Genomic DNA, 6,707 nt, shown 5'->3' with positions numbered 1-6,707 from the left:
TGTCATGTGATCAACAGACCATCCTGCTCCACTGATCAGATCAGGTCTGCTGAGGGACCCAGATTTTAGAAAAAACGTTTAAAAGGTTAGAAAAGTTAGTCCCCGCCCACAATCCAACCCAATATTTCATCAGTACAGACTGAAATACAGAACAGACTCTGCCAGGACTGTCCACACTTCATCAACCAACACCTACAAATATCACTTATTAACTTTTGATTCACTCATGTTTTTATTCATTTTATTACTCTCTCTTTAATACACGTGAACTCAATAATAACAATCATTATTATTATTATTATTATAATGATATGTTGCCTTTTATTATTCAATACACAAGTACTATGAAACAACACTGTCACTATCATGGGACGACTCATTTATAGTTTGTGTGTTACTCTTTCCAAAATCTCTGTCACCATATGAAACAACTAAAACCTCTCAACTGCAACTTTAAGTTAGCTCAATGCTAACCGGGTCGCTAACAAATGTAAACAAGCCCAAGTTTGGTCCAATCAGAGTCAGGGATCAAAGTCTGAACTCACTGAAGGTCTTGTGCAATATTCAGTCATTTATTTTAGGATCCACTGTCAGACTGAGGAACAATGAAACCATATGGACCATCTCACACACACACACACACACACACACACACACTCCTACAGTAGGTCACTGGGTCAGTTGTGTGTGTGTGTGTGTGTGTGTCGGCTGAGTGCTCCTCTAACTGATTAGCTGCCTGATGTGTCCTGATCACTGCAGCCGCTCAGTTCACACACATGTGCGTGTGTGTTAGAGGCTTAATTCAATCAGCTGAGTGAGGAGGTGGTGGAGAGGGGAGGAGCACCTGTCAATCATCATGAGGAGGAGGAGGATGGACACACTGATGAAGGATCAGTAAGAGCCCTGTGTATTTACATTCTGCTGTGGGCAGCGTGATGAGGAGTGACGACTCTGATCACTGAGGTGTTTTCTTGGTCACTACTGTCACTCTTATTAGTCGTCTGTTTTTCAGCCGTCCAATCAGAGCAGGATAAAAATAAGACCAACCATCACACCTACATATAGACTACAACTACTGAACAACGATGGAGGAGACACAAATACTGATGGTGTCTGAGTGTCCATGTCTGTACCAGAGGATATCACTGGACCAGAACCAGGAAACCCCACACACTGATTCTCCCTGCAGCTCTGCTGGGTCAATGTCAACTACAAGTGACAATGAATCAAATGCATATGGATGCTATTTGTAATATCTCTATTAAAATTAATATAAGAATATTTCGTACAGTGTGCTCCGTGTGTGGCATAAATAGAAACAATATTTAAAGAAAGGCCTGAACCTGCTCGCAGACCTCTATACCAGACCATTCACAAGTTTTGTTGATAACACAAACCATCTGTCAAGTCAGGTGCTGGATGTTCTGTATCATAGCAACCAGCGCGTCTCAGCTGAAAAACCGCTGCACCTCCTGAGCGCTCTGATTGGCTCCCAGCTCAGTGTTTTTTTTGTCACAAACTGACTGTCAGTCGTTTCTGTGATGTCAGACCTCCTAAACTCAGCCATGTGTTTGTTCCTGAATGCTTGATTGTCCCATGACCCACAAACTAACCACTCTGTCACACACACATGTAGTTTCTCCCACAAACTGAGCGTCCACATCTGAGAGGGCGGAGACAGACAGTCTAAACACTTTACTGGAAACAGATAGAGTCGGCAAAATAAACACACAAACTCTCACAGACACACACATGTAAACATGTCAGACAGTTTCACAGGGTTTTTCTTCAGCTCAGATTCATCTGAGAGTCAGAGCTCCTCTTCCTGTTCCAGCTTCCACACTCACACTGGGAAGTGACCAGTACAACCAGTCTGCTCCAGCAGCAGCAGCAGGACTGATGGAGCACAGACACTCCAGACAAACATCAGACAAACATCAGACAAACATCAGACAAACATCAGACAAACATGCTGACAGGAGTGTCGGGGCAGAAATGTCATTTTATGTAAACTGTTACCAACCAACCATGAATGAAGTCACATGACCACATTTCCATTTCATCCTTGATTACTGCTGAAACTAACAAACTTTCTGGAGTCTGTCTGAGGACGCGTTTGCACATGCTCAGTAGATCACAGACAGTCTGTGGTCACAACAGACTGGAGGTGCAGGGATGTCACATGACACAAACTTTGATGGTGACATTTATGTCTCGTGGAGTAAAACACCTGCTGGAGAAGACAAATGTCTACGTGGAGGTGTGGTGTGACTCCTGGTGCATTATGGGAAATGTAGGATCCAGTGTTTCTGGACTAAAAGTCAGGACGTTTCCATCTCTGCTGCTCAGTTTTGGACAACCAGTTTTTGAGACCGTGATTATCAAAACAGTCGACAACTGATTCAATTGACTGATTAATTGATCAACAAATCCTTTCAGTTCTACTGTGGATGTTTCTCAACAAGAGAGAAGAGGAGAAAGAGGAGGAGAGGAAGAGACAGGAGACATGACAAGAGAAGAAGACTGTCCAGTCGGCTCTAATTAGAATAACATGTGACTGTTATTGTGCTGCAGAGACAGAAGGAGACGAAGAAGGAGGAGGAGGAGGAGGAGGAGGAGGAGGAGGAGGGCGGCTGAACAGGAGCAAACAGGCGCTGGGTTTTGGGGACAGTGGCCCTGCAGGACTCCAGGCCCAGTCAAGCGAGGAGGAGGAGGAGGAGGAGGAGGAGGAGGAGGAGGAGGAGGAGGAGGAGGAGGAGGTGGAGGAAGGTTAGAACCCTCCAAAACCAGAGGAGTGTAACTATGAGTGAGCTATGTTGAGTCTAAATCCAGGAGGAGGAGGCTCTCTTTTAACCTGCTAGATCACCATGGTAACTGATGCTAAACTCATAACCTGGTCGGCAGCAGGTTATGTTAAGGGTTTCAGATTAAATCGTCTGTAAAACGCGCCGTTCTTTAATTTATAATTGTCTTAGCAAGGTTGTTTATGAGCGATATAACTTTTAAACTGAGGGAAGACATTAAAAATGAAAAGTTACTGAGCTGTATGTTCGTAATATCACTGAACGAATCCATATAATGTAAAAATGAAACAGCGGCACAAATTGTGTGCATCACGTTGTCATGGTAACCTCTGTTTGGTGATGCAGAGTCATTTTTCTCGTTTGCTCCAGATCATATTAACACTTTAAATTGACATGGTTTATAATCCACACAGTAAAATAATGATGAAGCAACTACAGACACTTTGAAGACTTTTTACTGTTTTCTGTTTTGTCTGTGATTTTGCAGCTCAGATCACTGATTAGAAAATTGATCATCATTTATCACAGCCTTAAATCAGTTCCACTCATTTTACGTTGGTTTGGTGAAAAACTTCAGTGATGTCCTCGTCTCTGTCATCATAGGACACTACGCTCGATCGCTTCATTTCATGAGGAAGAAGAGTGAAATGAAACAAACGCCCCTCTTATGTGAGTCTGAAGACGAAAGCCTGGATTAACAAAGTGGGTTGATAACCACCATCGTGATCCCCGTTATCTCTGATTGAGGTTTCAGGATTTGTCGATCCAGATCATGCAGAGAAAACCTGACTGTGTTGAGCTTCCTTCATAGTACAGCCCTCTGATGAAAGGAGGAGGGGGAGGGTCCTTCAGAGGAGGAGGAGGAGGAGGAGGAGGAGGAAGAGTGGTCACACTTCAAACACACCGAGTGGACCAGGAGCTCCTTATGATTCAGTTCAGTTTTAAGGAAGCCGGTAACAAAAAAGCTTTTTAATAACAACATGAGTGTTTAACCCTCCATATAACTGAGCAGAAGAAAACGTGGACGAGAGACTCATGATCATTAACATTAACAGGAGCTACATAACAAACATTAAACCAGTCAGCTGACCTGTGACCTCAGAGCTGTCTGATATTCAATATGTAGAAGAAGAAGAAGAAGGAGGTGAAGATGAGGAGGAAGACTAAGATAAAGACAAACAAGAAGAAGAATGAAAGGAAAATGGAGGTTGGAAGCTAATGTCATAATAAATGATGAAGAATGGGGGGAAAGTCACTTAACCAGTCATAAGATCACAAACAGTTCTGTGTAGAGACAGTTTGATGGGAACCCCTGAAGTGTCTCAGTTTGTTGGAGGATCATCACATCACACTGGAGAGGCTGTGGGACGACCCAGGATGTGTTCTGGGACCGTCTGAGATTACAGTCATTCTAGATGTTGGGATGTAGACCGACAAGTAAACTCTACAGGGACACTTCGTATATCTTCAGGCTGTTATTGTAGCTGTAAGCAAAATAATTATGTCTTGGCTGCAAGATCAACGTTCTGCAGAGGATCAATGGACTGAGAGACAGAGACAGGTGGACAGGATGGAAGAACTGACGCAACTGCAAATGAAAAAAGACATTTTTGTGCAGAGGTGGACAGCTGTAACTCAGCTATATCTATCCCCTTATTATTTAAATTTATTTAGTTACGTATTTTTTAATTGATCTTTATTTTCCTTAATTTCTGTTTTTCCTTCTTAAAGTGATCGTTCACCCTAAAATAAAATTTCACTCCAGATCTACTCGCCCCGCGCTCACGTGAGGATGGTGAAGAAATGATGTTCTTCTTCTATGTCGAAGTCCTCAGACATTTTCTTCTTTGTTGAAAGTTTGTGAAGTCACTGTCACTGTTTCTGAGCAGATCTCTCTCTGTTGCCTGAGTCACTTCCAGGTAACACAGGTGTGAAGGTATCGAGATCTCGTTTATCTCGTGTCGCACTGTTTGGTCGAGAGCCTGTGACCTGCTTCAGGCGTGTGGACGACGATCAGGTCTGAGAGGCTACAGCTGACATTTAGACTAAAAACATGGTGGAAATGACGTCTTTTTGGGTCAAATTTTAATGTTGGAGCTTACAGACACTTGGATCACAGGACACGAGCAGCATGGAGACATTTTGTGAGATCTTCACCCTAGGCCTGTGCGGTGGTTCGTACCGAAAACAGGTCTTTATTTTCATTATGATATTAATTTTTCATACACCGCCATACCGGTGAATAGGTCAAACAACGTCCGGAACGTGCGCGGCAGGAAAGTGTTTCAGCGGGGAACAACCAACACCAACCACCAACCAACACCACAGGCGTGTCTGCTTGAGTGTCTGCACTAGGGATGTTCCTGGCGACTAATTTCCCTGTTGATTAAACGCAAAATTTAATTTACACTAATCACTAAGAAAACACTCAGAAAGCCGTTAAAATTTAGCAGAATTTATTAATCTATAATGTTAAACACTGTCCAAAAAATACTGTGTGTATTAAGAGCCATTTGAAGACGTTAATCACAGGCTACAGTCGCCAAACCTGAAATGCCGCTACTTTGCTCTGTGCAACACAAGCCTTAAACATTAATGTACAAAACATGACAACAACTCAAACGCTTCACATTTCCTGACCGAAGAAGGTCACAGTGTCTGCAGGAGAAAAGGACCCAGAGCTAACGTTAGCTGCCAGCCTGACACACAGCGTGGCTAACGTTAGCCGCCAGCCTGACACACAGCGTGGCTAACGTTAGCCGCCAGCCTGACACACAGCGTGGCTAACGTTAGCCGCCAGCCTGACACACAGCGTGGCTAACGTTAGCCGTCAGCCTGACACACAGCGTGGCTAACGTTAGCCGTCAGCCTGACACACAGTGTGGCTAACGTTAGCAGTGTTAGCAGCAGCAGCAGCTCCGCCTGCAGGTTTATGTCTGTGTCTGTGTTTAATGTGGTCACATGTTTCTCCAGTCAAGTGAAAATATATCAGCTTATTCTGTCACAGTCTACATTCATCTGTCCGACTTTGCTGATGTACACATCTGGTGTTGCCAGGGCGATCGGTTCATACACGCTGGGGGAGAGGAGCTGCCATCTGAGTCTCTAGTGGCGGACGGCTGCATAAAATCTTAGAGGCAACAGATAACTGGCATCATTCATGAATGAAATATTGATAAATATTTTATTTTTAAATATTTTAAACTGCTAGTATTTCTGGTGCCGACTAGTGTGTGTGGGGACGTTTAATCGTATAGTCTTCCATGTGATGGTAACCTTACTTTGAAGGGGTCATGCTTTTACCTGTTTAAAGACAATCAACTGCATTAATTCTTTTCGCATTAGAAGAAAATGTGGGTAAGAACACTGTTGCATGAAGAAGAAAAAAACCCGTCAAATCCCGTGAAACTGACATGACAATTTTGTCATACCGCCCAGCCCTACTTCACCCATCCTCACATCAGCAGAGGGGTGAGTAGATATTGAACTGTCACTTTAAGCACTCTGATTCTGTGACTGGTAATCAGAAACACTGGAGGAACTTTGCTGTCAGGGAACTTTAAAGATTGTATATGATCAGTGTACGACCTTAAAACTAGTTCAAAAAAAGAAGCAGAGGATAAAGACGACAAAAACAACAAAGCAGAAGATGGAGAAGAAGAATCAGATGCAGCTTCCCTCTTGTTCTGATGTTCCAGTTGATGCTGACATGTGAATGTTTGAATGTTTATTCACATGTGCTCTGTTTACACACACACACACACACACACACACACACACACACACACACACACACACACACACACACACACACACAGAGTGTGTGAAGCCGTGATAACAGTGTACTGCCGAATGTGACAGTTTCCAGTGTCGTCCAATGACGTCTGATACAATCAGTCATGT

General features: G+C 43.4%; 1 protein-coding gene across 1 annotated transcript in view; it reads right to left on the bottom strand.

Annotated features, from left to right (window-relative positions):
* The window catches only part of plekhg4 (pleckstrin homology domain containing, family G (with RhoGef domain) member 4), a 44,172-nt gene that overhangs the window by 3,290 nt on the left and 34,175 nt on the right, over positions 1 to 6,707 (bottom strand). The window lies entirely within an intron of this gene.

The sequence above is a fragment of the Lutjanus erythropterus genome, chromosome 1, assembly GCF_056507025.1.
Source record: "Lutjanus erythropterus isolate fLutEry1 chromosome 1, fLutEry1.hap2, whole genome shotgun sequence".
Taxonomy (NCBI): Eukaryota; Metazoa; Chordata; class Actinopteri; order Lutjaniformes; family Lutjanidae; genus Lutjanus; species Lutjanus erythropterus.
Note: the sequence above shows the minus strand (reverse complement) of the source record. Positions and strands in the feature narration are given on the sequence as shown.